Source organism: Mirounga leonina, unplaced genomic scaffold (genome assembly GCF_011800145.1).
Source record: "Mirounga leonina isolate KUSES-001 unplaced genomic scaffold, KU_Mleo_1.0 Mir_172, whole genome shotgun sequence".
NCBI classification, from domain to species: domain Eukaryota; kingdom Metazoa; phylum Chordata; class Mammalia; order Carnivora; family Phocidae; genus Mirounga; species Mirounga leonina.
This window is the reverse complement of record NW_023270442.1, coordinates 8,836,996-8,853,528: the sequence shown is the minus strand read 5'-3', so window position 1 is coordinate 8,853,528 and position 16,533 is coordinate 8,836,996.

Here is a 16,533-nt window from a genome sequence, read left to right as displayed (position 1 = left end):
TATATACCACATCTTCTTTAGCCATTCATCTGTCGATGGACATCTTGGCTCTTTCCATAGTTTGGCTATTGTGGACATTGCTATAAACATCGGGGTGCATGTACCCCTTTTGATCCCTACATTTGTATCTTTGGGGTAAATACCCAGTAGTGCAATTGCTGGGTCGTATGTTAGCTCTATTTTCAACTTTTTGAGGAACCTCCACACTGTTTTCCAGAGTGACTGCACCAACTTGCACTCCCACCAAGAGTGTAGGAGGATTCCCCTTTCTCCGCATCCCCGCCAACATCTGTCCTTTCCTGACTTGTTAATTTTAGCCATTCTGACTGGTGTGAGGTGGTATCTCATTGAGGTTTTGATTTGGATTTCCCTGATGTGGAGCGATGTTGAGCACTTTTTCATGTGTCTGTTGGCCACTTGGATGTCTTCTTTGGAAAAATGTCTGTTCATGTCTTCTGCCCATTTCTTGATTGGATCATTTGTTCTCTGGGAGTTGAGTTTAATAAGTTCTTTATAGATTTTGGACACTAGCCCTTTATCTGCTTTGTCATTTGCAAATATTGTCTCCCATTCTGTCGGTTGTCTTTTGGTTTTGTTGACAAGCTTCTTATCTTGATGAAGTCCCAAGAGTTCATTTTGCCCTTGCTTCCTTTGCCTTTGGCAATGTTTCTAGGAAGAAGTTGCTGCGGCTGAGGTTGAAGAGGTTGCTGCCTGTGTTCTCCTTTAGGATGTTGACAGACTCCTGTCTCACATTTAGGTCTTTCAACCACTTTGAGTCTATTTTTGTGTGTGGTATAAGGATATGGTCCAGTTTCATTCTTCTGCATGTGGCTGTCCAATTTTCCCAACACCATTTGTTGATGAGACTGTCTTTTTTCCATTGGACATTCTTTCCTGCTTTGTCAAAGATTAGTTGGCCATAGAGTTGAGGGTCCATTTCTGGGCTCTCTATTCTGTTCCATTGATCTATGTGTCTGTTTTTGTGCCACTACCATACTGTCTTGATGATGACAGCTTTGTAATAGAGCTTGAAGTCCGGAATTGTGATGCCACCAGCTTTGCTTTTCTTTTTCAACATTCCTCTGGCTATGCGGGGTCTTTTCTGGTTCCATACAAATTTTAGGATTATTTGTTCCATTTCTTTGAAAAAAGTTGATGGTATTTTGATAAGGATTGCATTGAATGTGTAGATTGCTCTAGGTAGCATTGACATCTTCACAATATTTATTGTTTTAATCCATGAGCATGGAACGTTTTTCCATTTCTTTGTGTCTTCCTCAATTTCTTTCATGAATATTTTATACTTTTCTGAGTTCAGATTCTTTGCCTCTTTAGTTAGATTTATTTCTAGGTATCTTATGGTTTTGGGTGCAATTGTAAATGGGATCAACTCCTTAATTTCTCTTTCTTCTGTCCTGTTGTTGGTGTGTAGGAATGCCACTGATTTCTGTGCATTGATTTTATATCCTGCCACTTTACTGAATTCTTGTATGAGTTCTAGCAGCTTTGTGGTGGAGTCTTTTGGGTTTTCCACATAAAGTATCATATCATCTGCAAAGAGTGAGAGTTTGACTTCTTCCTTGCCGATTTGGATGCCTTTGATTTCTTTTTGTTGTCTGATTGCTGTGGCTAGGACATCTAATACTATGTTGAATAGCAGTGGTGATAGTGGACATCCCTGCCACGTGCCTGACCTTAGGGGGAAAGCTCTCAGTTTTTCCCCATTGAGAATGGTATTCGCTGTGGGTTTTTCATAGATGGCTTTTATGATATAGAGGTATGTACCCTCTATCCCTATACTCTGAAGACTTTTGATCAAGAAAGGATGCTGTAGTTTGTCAAATGCTTTTTCTGCATCTATTGAGAGGATCATATGGTTCTTGTTCTTTCTTTTATTAATGTATTGTATCACATTGATTGATTTGTAGATGTTAAGCCAAACTTGCAGCCCAAGGATAAATCTCACTTGGTCGTGGTGAATAATCCTTTTAATGTACTGTTGGATCCTATTGGCTAGTATTTCGGTGAGAATTTTTGCATCCATCTTCATTAGGGATATTGGTCTGTAATTCTCCTTTTTGATGGGGTCTTTGTCTGGTTTTGGGATCAAGGTAATGCTGGCCTCATAAAACAAGTTTGGAAGTTTTCCTTCCATTTCTATTTTTTGGAACAGTTTCAGAAGGATAGGTATTAATTCTTCTTTAAATGTTTGGTAGAATTCCCCTGGGAAACCATCTGGCCCTGGGCTTTTGTTTGTTGGGAGATTTTTGATTATTGCTTCAATTTCCTTAGTGGTTATAGGTCAGTTCGGGTTTTGTATTTCTTCCTGGTTCAGTTTTGGTAGTTTATACATCTCTAAGAATGCATCCATTTCTTCCAGATTATCTAATTTGCTGGCATATAGTTGCTCATAATATGTTCTTACAATTGTTTATATTTCTTTGGTGTTGGTTGTGATCTCTCCTCTTTCATTCATGATTTTATTTATTTGGGTCATTTCTCTTTTCTTTTTGATATGTCTGGCCAGGGGTTTATCAATCTTGTTAATTCTTTCAAAGGACCAGCTCCTAGTTTCATTAATCTGTTCTACTGTTCTTTTGATTTCTATTTCATTGATTTCTGCTCTGATCTTTATTATTTTTCTTTTCCTGCTGTGTTTAGGCTTTATTTGCTGTTCTTTCTCTAGCTCCTTTAGGTGTAGGGTTAGGTTATGTACTTGAGACCTTTCTTGTTTCTTGAGAAAGGCTTGTATTGCTATATACTTACCTCTTAGGACTGCCTTTGATGCATCCCAAAGATTTTGAACAGTTGTGTTTATATTTTCATTTGTTTCCATGAATTTTTTAAATTCTTCTTTAATTTCCTGGTTGACCCATTCATTCTTTAGTAGGATGCTCTTTAGCCTCCATGTATTTGAGTTCTTTCCGACTTTCCTCTTGTGATTGAGTTCTAGTTTCAAAGCCCTGTGGTCTGAAAATATGCAGGGAATGATCCCAATCTTTTGGTACTGGCTGAGACCTGATTTGTGACCTAGGATGTGATCTATTCTGGAGAATGTTCCATGGGCACTAGAGAAGAATGTGTATTCTGTTGCTTTGGGATGGAATGTTCTGAATATGTCTGTGAAGTCCATTTGGTCCAGTGTGTCATTTAACGCCTTTATTTCCTTGTTGATCTTTTGCTTAGATGATCTGTCCATTTCAGTGAGGGGGATGTTAAAGTCCCCCACTATTATTGTATTGTTGTTGATGTGTTTCTTTGCTTTTGTTATTAATTGACTTATATAATTGGCTGCTCCCATGTTAGGGGCATAGATATTTACAATTGTTAGATCTTCTTGTTGGATAGACCCTTTAAGTATGATATAGTGTCCTTCCTCATCTCTTATTATACTCTTTGGTTTAAAATCTAATTTGTCTGATATAAGGATTGCCACTTGGTGCTGTTCTGTGGGGAAACATGAAATATTAGGGAGCTGCCGCTTTCCTTTCTTTTCCTCTTGCCCACACTATTCCGTAAGTTAATAAGGCTGAATTGTTACTTCCAGTTTGACTCATTGTCCTAACTGACCATCTGAACACCCAGAAACTTCATATCTTTTTTATTTTGGTAATTTGCATATAACCAATGGGTTAAAAATAGGAGGTTAAGCACATTTTAATAAAAAAGTCCTTCAGAAGAGGAATTTTTGAATTTGCAAATTTACATGAATTTGCCATTATTAGATATTCTTTTTCCTTCCCAATGTGTTGATTCCAAAGTAAAATATTTACATAATGTAATATTATGAAGGCAGATGTCACATAATTAGTAAAACTAGAATAAGCATTTTAACAATGTGGCAACATTGGCAATTAAACTTTGGAGTACTTCAAGATTATGTAATTCCTGTAAAAGTTTTTTGGCTATGTTTTTGCTTCCAGAATATTAAAAATAATTAAGATCAAAATTTTTTTTTCTCTAGTGTACTGTTGATATGGACACCACTTATATAAAATGAATATGTACTGGCACAAATGATAGGAACTTGAATAAAAACAAAATTATTTAAGTGATTATCAAGTGAAAAGTTATAATTAGGAGGTTAAATAAAATCTTTAAGGAGATCCATATATAGAGGAGTAGTTTGAAACATGCTAATTTGAAACATGCTTCTCCTATTGGCTAATTTCTTCATTTTTTGGTAAGATATGGATAAGATATGACATGAAAAAAAGAAAGCATGATGTTTTTAATCATCCAGATATGCAGATGGAATAGATCAAGGAGATTCCATAAAGACTCAAGAGTGAACTTAGATTATTTCACTGTTTTGCCAGACCTCAATGTTTGCAGCTTTCAGAATGGTAACTATAATGGTCAAGCCAATACTTTCTCACAACTCTTTAGAAAGGATCAAGTAAAGCAAATAATGTAACTGTCTTACTATATTATAGTGCCTGACATTAGGTCAGCCCCCAATAAAAGGCAAGGGTTTATTATGATTATCATGAGTAATAAAATGTAAGTTCAATCACTAGTTTTGTGATCAAAGCTCACAAAATGACATTGAAAATCTCATCCACAAGATGACATTGAAAATTTCTCTCTCAGGAATGTAGATTTGAGAATTTTAGAGATAATGATGAGTATATAGTAACCCTAATTAAGTATAGCTCTTAATATTAAATGTGAAAAATTATACTACTTATGTTTTGAAAATACTTGTTTCTTTGACATGGTTACAGAAACATTGAAATGATGTGTTAATACATCTTACTTATATAAAAATAAATATATTTATTTATTAATGATTATCAATAGATCTCTTTATATTTCTGTTGAACAAACCATTAGCTAAGATTTCTGTTTTTTTAAATGTATTTTAGCCCTTGAAAGATCTCCTTGAAAGTGTCTTATATAGAAGCCCAATATTAATTAATGTATGTATTCATTTATCACAAAAATTTCTTGCAGCTTACCATGGGCCAATGTCTCCTAGATACTATATAAAAAGTAGTGCTGCTGTGGTCAATGCCAGGTAATCTGATTTGCCCATCTTTGTTCTTTTGTACTTTCATTGTTAATGTTGGTTTCGGTGGGGACATTGTTGGAACAGCAGTGATAAAGATTAAATTTTTCAATGTTTTTCTCAAAATGTGAATAATTACTTTGTGGAGTATGCATGTTTACCCTATGCCATTCATTGTATCTTCCACATATTAATTCATGTGATTTTCTCAATAACTTTTTATTGCCATTTTAGAGATGAATAAACTAAAGCACCAACAGCTTAAATAATTTGCTCAGTATCACACAACCAATAAGTAGTGGGAATAGGATTCACACTTAAACAGTCTGGGTTATTTTTCCACATTCTTAAAAAAAAGAAAAGAGAAGGAAATCTTAGTGTTAAAAAGGGCTTCAAAATGATTCTAATATTTATCCAATTTTTGGATAACTGTATTAAAATCATCTTCCAAGGGTTATTCTGCCTCTTGAACACTTTGGTGATGAAAAATTTACTGCCATCTTAGGCAGTCCATATCATGTTTCTTATTTTTAGTGTGTCTAATTTCTAAATTTCTGTTAATAACTTCAGTCTATTTGTCTTATAGACCAGCAGGGTCCCTTGAGGCTATTGAGGACACATATAATGTCTTTTTTACATGACACCTTTTTACATTTGGAGGTATTTGGTTTTACCCAAAGAAGTTTTACTTAATACAAAATCCTCAGTTCTTTGACCTATCGTTTGTGAATTGGCATCAAATTTCCTTTAACCACCCTGATTTCTTTCTTCCAAACATGATTCAGAAGGGCTGTACCTCCTTTGAGATGCTGCACTTAGAATTAATGTTTCTAACATCGTAGAAGGAGAGATGAGTAAACCATCAGTTTCCATTAGTTTCTATTAGTTTTTCCTCCAAAAGTCAGACCATATTGTTCATATTATATTAAAATTACAGTAAAGTGTATCTTCTGAGGTTTTTTCATCTATCTTACCAGTCATTTATATTATACCTCTCTGGTAAGTTTGAAATTGGTTTTGGAGATCCAGATGCCTCTATATAATTTTCTTTTGTCTGGATCACTGTATTACTTCTGTCTGCAAAAACATTGCTGTATCCCAACTCCGTCCTCCAACTGATACGCGTTCCCTTACGGGATGATTTGGGATCATCCATACACTTGATAAATATGGACGTGAGGTCTACATATAAGTCAATGACCTGAAATCCTGAGCTGTATAAGGCTGAATCCTTTGGAATATCCCTCTATACAATTTGTGTACTCACGCATTGAACAAATACTTTTCATATGATAACTATGAGTTGAGCACAGCACCAATCACAGGGGATATGCCTGAACAAGACAGACCTGGTCCCTTCCAACAGGATGTTATAGTTTAACTTCCATGTCCTGCAAGAATTCCTCTTTCAGATCATTAATACTTAATATTTTGATATGATCATTTAACTGGGTACTAACTTATCCAAATTTATTACAATTCAATCTGAACTCTGCATCCTGAAACTCAAAATATGAGACACTGTAATTTACCAAAGTTCCAAAACATTTTTCCTGAACTAAAGACTCTAAAAAAAGAAAGCAAGTTTAATCTTTGACGGCTTATACTTATTCTGAATCTGCCCTTTGCTGAGTCACTTCTGCTTCTTAAGCCTCATTTGCTTTTGTTCCTGTGCCAGGTAATATTTCATTATCCAACCCAAGCAACTGCAGTGACTCATCACCTTTTGGCCCGGAACATACCTCAAATGTGTTTTTATTTGTTTGTAATATTGTTTGTTTCTTACAAGCCCTTTGTTGATTGACACAGCTTCATGTACTTCCTTGAACATTCAGGTGTTGTTTGAGGAACATGAGGCCTCCTTCTGCAGGCAGAGTGATTTCTTTGGGACATCTCTTAACTTTATGTGAAACAAAAAAGATGTGGAAAAAAGTCTGTGAATAGTGTACCAGGAAATTTTAATTCAGCATATTTGACATTAAAATAGAACCTACTCAGGGTATTAAACTTCCAGGTAAAAAAGTCACTCATCAGGCAGCTAGCGCAGAGAAAGAAAACACAAACAAGGAAGAAAAATCAGATAAGTCCTATACATTCTCTGCAGTATATGTTGTGCCTATGGAAAGACAATGGAATAATGTCTAAAAGTTCAAAAGGAAAAGGAGTGTGACCCAATCATTTTATAGCCAGCTAAGATATCTCTCAAGTGTGAATAGAACATGGAGACATTTGAAAATGTTAAAGAATCAAAGAATTTATGGAGTATAAGATTTGACTGGATTATAGAATTCAAGTACAGAAAGCCTTGTAAATTACCACTGATAAAAATCTCAATTCCCCTTAAAAATGGATCTAAATATCCTTGAAGAACATAATAATATAAAAAATAAGTATGAATACTGTAAATATAATAAAGTAGCTTATAAATGTTGGAATATGGGGCACCTGGGTGGTTCAGTCGTTAAACATCTGCCTTCCGCTCAGGTCATGATCTCAGGGTCCTGGGATCGAGCCCCACATCGGGCTCCCTGCTCGGCGGGAAGCCAGCTTCTCCCTCTCCCACTCCCCCTGCTTGTGTTCCCTCTCTCGCTGTGTCTCTCTCTGTCAAATAAATAAATGAAATCTTTAAAAAAAATGTTGGGATGTACATAGAGAAGGGATTGAAATATGTGACATGTTAACAGTTTCCTCATTTATAGCAGGGCATTAATAGATTTCTTAAATGGAAAGCTGTGGTTAAAACTATATATATCTTAATCTTATGAGTAAAATAGTTTCTGAACTTAAGTCATTTTTAAATACAAAAATATATAAAATGGCACTGTGTTAAGAAAACATTTATTTAAGCTCCAATAATATATTTATGCTTAATTTTCAATGTTTTTATTCTTAAAAATTAAAATAAAATTTAATAGTTTTACCGTAATGTTTTCCTGGTATGGTCCCGTTTTTTTAAGAATAAGGGCTTCTGTCAATATATTTTTCCATTTTTCTATATATCTGTATGTACAGAGAAAAATATCTGAAATGAGGTTCACTCACATATTTAGAGTGATGTCTTTTTTGTGATTACACATTTTTTGAATTTTTAAAAATCCATGTGCATTCTACATTCAAAATAATAGAGTGACACTTTAAAAGAAAAACTGGAAGCAAATATCACTAGATGTTAATTCTTTTTTTTTTTTTTTTAAAGATTTCATCTATTTATTTGACACAGAGAGAGAGAGTGCACAAGCAGGAGAAACAGGAGAGGGAGAAGCAGGTTCCCTGCCGAGCAGGAAGCCTGATGTGGGGCTTGACCCCAGGACCCCAGGATCATGACCCGAGCAGTAGGCAAACCTAACTGACTGAGTCACCCAGGTGCTCTACTAGATGCTATTTCTTTGTGCTCAATTCTTTGTTGCAGGAATATGGGTATGTTGAGTTTCTTCTTTTGCCCTCTGACCCAGTCTACTCTTTGTCTTTTCATGCTCCTTTTGCACCGGGAGGCTGAGCCCTTGGGTTGTGTTACTTTGGCTTCCTTACTGTCTGGCTTCAGATTGCTGAGTTCAGCCAATGGGAAGCACTGGTAGGGGAATAACAGGGTAAGGGGGGAGGTTGGGATATTTGTTTCCCGTCCTTATTACGTTTGACAGGTTTCCTGTTAATGTTTGCTACCCTGCACGACTACAGCTCCCGTTAGGAAATCCCCTGTGTTAGGCCTCCATTTCTCCTCAGCTCCAGGAGTGCTTTTACCTTCTTCTGCTGGTAACAGTTTCCCACTGCTGCTAATCTCTGGGTGCCTTAACATACATTGTCCATGTCCTTACTCTGGTAAACTTTCTAGAATTTTCTCAGTTGGATTCTGTTTATTATAGGACTGACAGAATAAATAATAAATGCCATTTTGTTTTGTATTTTCTGATATTTTATTTTTTTAAGATTTTATTTAATTATTTGACAGAGAGAGAGAGAACACACAAGCAAGAGGAGCAGCAAAAAAGTGGGAGAAGCAGACTCCCCACTGAACAGGGAGCTTGCAATGGGACTTGATCCCAGAACCCTGGGATCATGTCCTGAGCCGAAGGCAGATGCTTAGCTGACTGAGCCACCCAGGTGTCCCTGATATTTTAAATAAGAACAAATTACATACATTTTTTCTATAAATTTATTGTAATAGGCTGTAGGCTTTTTTTTTTTTTAAGATTTTATTTATTTATTTGATAGGGAGAGACATAGTGAAAGAGGGAACACAAGCAGGGGGAGTGGGAGAGGGAGAAGAAGACTTCCCGCCGAGCAGGGAGCCTGATGCGGGGCTCCATCCCAGGACCCTGGGATCATGACTTGAGCTGAAGGCAGACACTTAACGACTGAGCCACCCAGGTGCCCCAGGCTGTAGGCTTTTATTTTAACTTTGGAGTTGCATAAATATGACTCAGTTCCAGGACACAAAAATGAACATTATTATAGTAAGTAGCAAAAAAGAATTATGCACATAAATATAGCATTTGAGAAAACCCACAAGTATTTTATTGTGCAAAAATGTGGAAAATATTTGCTTATTGCTTTAAATTAAAAGTGTTACTACTACATACTATCTTTTATCATGTTATAGGAGAGAAAAAGCAGGCTAGAATTTTACTTGGTCAGTTAGGCATGCCCTGGTGTACTCTATTCTCTGGTTGCCTCATCTACACAGTTTTACATGGATGTTTCTCTAAGGGATTTTTGCCTCTACTACTGGGGCATTTCATGAATGCTAGCGTGGGTTTACGTATATTGAAATATTTCAGACAAATTGGCAGGAGAGAACACTGAAGAGGAACATATTAGGTCCCTCCTCCAGCCCCTCCCCCACCGCCATCAAGCTCTGTCTCCGGATACCTCTTAAAGTCTTTGAATTCAGCTGGGATTTTAGGTAACTGCTGGGAAATATTAAAACTCATTATTTGGTTGACCAGAATATTTGCCCTCTCTTATTTTCCAATAATGCTCTCTGAATGGTTTCTTTAATACTTTTAAAAGATGTGCGGCACTGAAGCAGAGTACAACGTAGGACAGGAATTATAGTTATCGTTTCAGATGAGGTGTGTTGAAAGAGTTCAGGATGACGCAGTTGGCAGCTCTCAGGACTTGCCTTCTTATTATTACCATCTGTGTCAACTTGGAGCTTCCATTACAGAGAAGACAAGAAAAATGAAGCTGTGGTTGTGTTTGGGGGAGGTTTTTTTTTTTTTTTTTCATTATGATTGACCCTGGTATACACACTAAGTGGTGAATGAAACTGAAAAATTGTTCCAAGTTTTGCTGGATATCACTTATAACTATCTGCATATACAATTGGTATTTAAAAACTTTCCCTCTCTACACAATTTTCTTACGTATATTTCTTTAGAGAAATAGTAATAGTGATGATAAAAATATATCACTTTCTTGGTGGAACCTGGTGAAATTTGCAATATAACCTTTATAGCAAATATATTATTACCGACAAAAAAAAATGTGGTTCATTTTTATAACAAAGCACATTGGCAGTAGAAATGAGCAAAGAACAAGTATTGTGCAGCCTATATGAAGTGCTTGGAATGCTGAACTATTTGGAAGGAACCTGACTCATTTCAGGGTATGTAGGTCAGAATCAACCACAAAATGAAGAAAGCAAAGAAAATGCTGAAAGTCAACTTTTAGGTTTCTCATGTTGAATTTATAAGCAAATGACATCACTTAAAGACTTATTAAAAGGATACACTGAAAAACATCAAATGCATATATGTCATGGGGATAAAAATGCTAACCTGAGCAGTTTATTCTTCTTAGCAATACACACTGAGTAACTTTTTTACAGTAAGACCACAACAAAACTTCGTTTTAGCACCAGACAATAGGAAGTACCATTTCATTGTGAGAACGTTATGGGATTTTTTTTTTTTTTTAAAGATTTTATTTATTTGACAGAGAGAGACACAGCGAGAGAGGGAACACAAGCAGGGGGAGTGGGAGAGGGAGAAGTAAGCTTCCTGCGGAGCAGAGAGCCTGATGTGGGGCTCGATCCCAGGACCCTGGGATCATGACCTGAGCCGAAGGCAGATGCTTAACGACTGAGCCACCCAGGCGCCCCAAGAGGTTATGGGATTTAATACCAAAACCAGACTACACTATTGAAGCTTGTTTATGTATTCTAACACTTAATTTAATTAGACAATAAAAGGGTACATTTCTTATTTCAGAAGATGGGCTCAGTCATCAATCAACATTTTCATTGCTAATAAAAAGACCTAAATAAAGAATATTAAACATTAGCTTTTTAAGGAAGGTTCACCTAAATAAAAGATGGTGTCACAATTCAAACATATAAACATGGACATTTATCACTTCATAAATTAAACCAATTCACAAAAAGCCCCATTTCATATATGAGATAATCAACATCAAGATCAAAAGGATAGTTGGAAGATCTTTGAGAAGCCAGCAAGATCTCTCCCAGCAGTAAATCCTACTATCACTACTGTCTGACAAATTTACATTTTTTGGCTTCAAACTAATTAAAAGGTCAAATAGAATGCCTGAAAATTCACTCATAAAAATCATATTTTAAAAAAATGATTATCCATTTTTACAGTAGAATATGAATTCTACAAGCACAGAAATAAATACTTGAGTTAAAACTGAGGTTCAGATGAATTATTTTATAAGGAGCATAATAAAAAACCTCTCTTCCCTAAAACATCGATTGATTCATCCATTGATCTTTTTTTTTTTTTCAAAAACGGAAACTTTTAGCCTTTGGAAAGTATGAGTCCAGTTCAAAATTGAGGTTCCTTTTGATGTACATTGATCTCTCAGATGAAAGTAAGAGAGAGTCCAATGGAAGACAACATGGAGGGGGAAAAGAATAAGCAATTCCCTAAGAAAAATGAGGAAGAGTCTGGAAATAGACATCGGAGAAGTTGTACATGTAGGAAGGCAACAGTAGTTTCAAGCTACATATGGTGAGAGTCTGTACCTGAGTTCTCTTTCAATGACATGCCCCCAGAAACCCATATGATCCCTGTGAATTACAAACGATAGCCAGAGAGTACATCAGGCATTATGGGCTATATGAGTGGATAGAAGATTCCCCAAAGAATGTCTGAGATTCAAGAGTCCTCACAGCAATAAGGGTTAAGCTGGATAAGAGTTGCCAGCATGGTGGGTGGGTACAATCAGCTTTAAGTGATAGGAAGTGGGTGAGAAGGTGCAAAACTCTTGGCACAAATAACTCTATTCAAGCTCTCTTACTGAGACTTGCTCAAATGTTAGCCTGGCTTTTTCAGTCCAAGACCATGTTCCAAGGATGACCCAGTCCTCTTAAAATGAACTGCTTGAGAATGCTCAACACTGCCCTCAAATTTACTGTTTGTTCCACTAAATATTTGACTATATACCCCCATCGCCCTTTTCTTAGAGCATTTGCTTTTGAAAACTTGCTATTATAGGTTCTTTCTCTGTTCCTCTGTTCCTTTGAGATGCAAATCATTTACTACCAAACAATGTGTCTTAGAAGACCTGGGGACCATCTCTCTGAAATGCAACCATCTAGCTATCTCTTAGCTCTTGTGGGAGGCTGAGCCTCACTTGGATAGGCACCTTGCTCCAATATGCAAAACTACCTCCTGTCATAAGTATATGAGAAGTTCGTTTTTCTCCTTTAGATAAGTCTCTCCCTTTTACTGTAGTAGTATGAATAAAATATGTCTTGCTGTGCTCAGGGTAAAATTTTTTTTCTTTTGTATGGAAGAGAGGTTATGACTGGTATCCTGACAGCATCAATGTAAGGGAATCCCAGTGACCGTGGAGAATTGCCAAGAGGTCCGTATAAGCAGCAGCTAGGACCAAAAGGGAGCTGTGGCAAACAGCATCAAAAAATAACAAGTGAGACACTCTCTGGCCCTTTTGGCAATTCTCAGAATTCAAGGATAGGTAAATACCAAGGCCCCTAAACAAGCTTGGTTTTTCTTACTGTAATTCATCAATAGGTGGTAGGGTGATGTACATATTGCAGATGCACAATAAAGTTTGATGAATAAAGAACTGTTTTACGTTGGTCTTAGCCTATTGATAGTGATGCTATCATCTAGAAACGTCTGTGGGCACTCATTGTGGCGAGCCCTAACATATATTTCTTTGATCAGAGCCAGTGATGTAGCTGGACCCACTCCGGGGTTCTTATTATGACTGTAAGATGTGCCTCAGCAACAAAGGTCAGGGGACTTTGAAAAGACAAAGTTTATTACTCACAACTCCTGGAGGGTACACTGCACACTTGGGGCCACACAGCAGGATCATGGAGAGAGAGAAACAGGAGAGAGAGGGAGAGAGAAGAGGGGGTAGTCCTGAGGTTCTGCCTTTCTTGGTATCTGGGGAGGGGTGCCGCAGATTTTGTGGGTTCATGATTGGTGAATTTAAAACATAAGAGTGAGAATTAAAGCACAAGAAGGGAAAAGCAAGAGGTCAGTCAGTCAGTTATCTAAGTCAACCAGACCTCTCTCTAAAAAAAACTTAACTTCATGGGTGGGGTGGCCTGGCTCATCATCTAGCTGTGGCTATCTCGGAAGTTGATGACTTAGCCATAAAAAGCATAATGTCAGGCACTTACATTATAATTTTGAAAAAGCTAATTATCAGGCATTTATTGCATTTAATACAATAACAAGTCTCACAAATAGGACAACTTCAACTGTATACTTTTATAAAAGACAAATATAATGATTTATGTACTTGGTTGGATTTAAGTAAACTGGCTTCTATTGCTTTAATTTCTTTTAAGACTTTAATTTTTTTAGAGCAGTTTTAAGTTTACAACGAAACCGATAGGGAAGTAAAGAGATTTCCTATATATTTCCAGTCACGGCATATGCATAGCCTCCCCCATCGTAAACATCAGTCACCAGAATGGGATATATTTTACCAAGGGTAAATCTACATATTAATCACCCACAGTCCATAGTTTATCTGAAGATTTTACTCTTGGTGTTGTACATTTTATGCATTTGAACAAATGTATAAGGCCATATATCCATCATTATAATATCATACAGAATATTTTCATTGTCCTTAAAATCCTCTGTGCTCTGCCTATTCATCTCTCCACCCCCACACCTTCTGAGCCCTGGCAATCACCGATCTTTTTATTACGTCCATCCGTTTCTCTTTTCCAGAATGTCATATAGTTGGAATCATACAGTATGCAGCTTTTTCAGATTGGCTTCTTTTACTTAGTAATATGCTTTTAAGGTTCCTCATTGTCTTTTCATGGCTTGATACCTTATTTCTTTTTAGTGCTTAATAAATACCATTGTCTGGATGTACTGCAGTTTCAACTCCTTTGGGTAAATACCAAGCAGTGTGATTCCTGGATTGCATACTCCAAATGGTCTTTCAAAGCAGCTGTACCATTTTGCATTCTCACAAGCAACATATGAGGGTTCCTGCTACTCCACATCTGCTCTAGCATTTAGTGTTGTGAATGTTCCAGATTTTGGCCCTTCTAGTGGTATCTAACTGTTGTTTTAATTTGAATTTTTATGATGAAATGTTGGGGAACATCTTTTCATGTGCTTATTTGCCATCTAGATATCTTCTTTGGTGAGGTTTCTATTAAGGTCTTTGGTAATTTTGAAAAGTAGATCACTTGTTTTCTTATGTTTGAATTTTAAGAGTTCTTTGTATATTTTGGAAAATAGTCCTTTATCAGATGTGTGTTTTGCAAATATTTTCTCTCAGTCTTGGGATGAGTAACTTGTCTTCTCATTCTTTTTTTTTTTCCATCATCTTTTGCAAAACAGAAGTTTTTAATTTTAATAAATTCCAGCTTATCAATTATTTCTTTCATGAGTCATGTCTTTGGTGTTGTATCTAAAAGACATATTGTACCCAAGGTTATCTAGGTTTCTCCCATTTAATCTTCTATGAATTTTATGGTTTTGGTTTTTGCACATAGGTCTATGATCTGAGCTAACTTTTGTGAAGGGTGTACGATCTGTTTTTAGATTTTTTTTTTTTTGCATGTGGATGTCCAGTTCTTCCAGCTCCATTTGCTGTAGAGATTATCTTTGCTTCATTGTGTGCTCCTTTGTCAAAGATCAGTGGACTATATTTATGTGGATCGACTTCTGGGCTCTTTAGTCTGTTCCACTGACCTCTTTGTCTATTCTTTTGCCAATACCACACTGTCTTGATTACTGTAACTTTATAGTAAGTCTTGAAGTCAGGTAACATCAGTCCTCCCATTTTTTTTCTATCATGTTAATTTATTACTAACTGTAGCCTAGTTGAAACCATTTTTAAATACAAAATTACTTATAAAAAGCCAATGAATGTAGAGAAAGATGAAGGACAAAGAGTATATATATATATATATATATATATATATATATATATATATATATATATATAAATCAGGTCATGCCATGTCATAAGTTATGGTTAATTGAAGGAATTCATTTGAGGTTTTCCTGATTACTACCAGCTGGAAAAAAATAACAAATCTAGCCTTCCCCAGTGTCCCCTATCTCAAAAATGGAACTGTCACTAATTGGTTCTGCACTGAAAGAAACAGTCTTGATACTATTCTCTTATGTCATACTTATATCAAATGCATCATGGAGTCTGCCAATTTTACCTTTGTATGTCTTTCAAACCTATTCACTTCTCATTACCTCCACCCCCACTAACAGGCCAAGCCATTATGTCTGGCTTGGACTATTACAAAAGCCTCCCATCTAGTTCATTTTCCATCTTGCAACAAGAAATAGACCCTTACAAGGCAAAGTAGAGCATGTCATTGCTCATGGCTGCCCCCACTGCACGTTCTCCTGACTCTGTCCTCATTTCAATGTATTTTCCATCTTCAAACATAGAGAATCGTTTATTTTTTATTGTCTCTGCTGGTATATATCTGCAAATACCCAAAACAAGGCCCATAGTAGGCAGACAATAAATATTTTTAGAATGGCTGTTGAATGTTCTTAGAATGAAACCCAAAATTCTTCACATGGTAAACAAACTCTTCCATCGTCTCACCTGCTTTCTTCTCCAGTCCCAGATCCCTCTCACTTTTTCTGCTCTAAACTCACTGGATTTCTAGGTTTATTGCTACAAATTTGGTAAAGAGCAGAAGCAGAGGGATTTCAATATTTTGGGGCAACAATCTGTGAAGGTGCAAAAAAACCCACACATGTTTATACATTTTAGTGTGGTGGGTGGCAGGCAGTTAGAGAGGACAAGATTACATTATGGTATTGCCAGGAACACTTAACCCCAGCAGTGCCACTGCACCTTTCTTCTTTGGCAAACCACAAGTTTTTACCTTAAAAATTTCCAAATATCCAATAGCTCCCATATGAAACATCAGTGTTTTTTTTTTTTTTTTAAATGAAATCTTCCCCAAGAGCAGCACATTTCTTCTCTTTCTTAGTTATTCGCTTTCTTAAGACACTGTCCCTTTCCTTTACTTACTTTGTAGGGATCATGTTTCAGTTTATAGCTAGACATGATTTCAT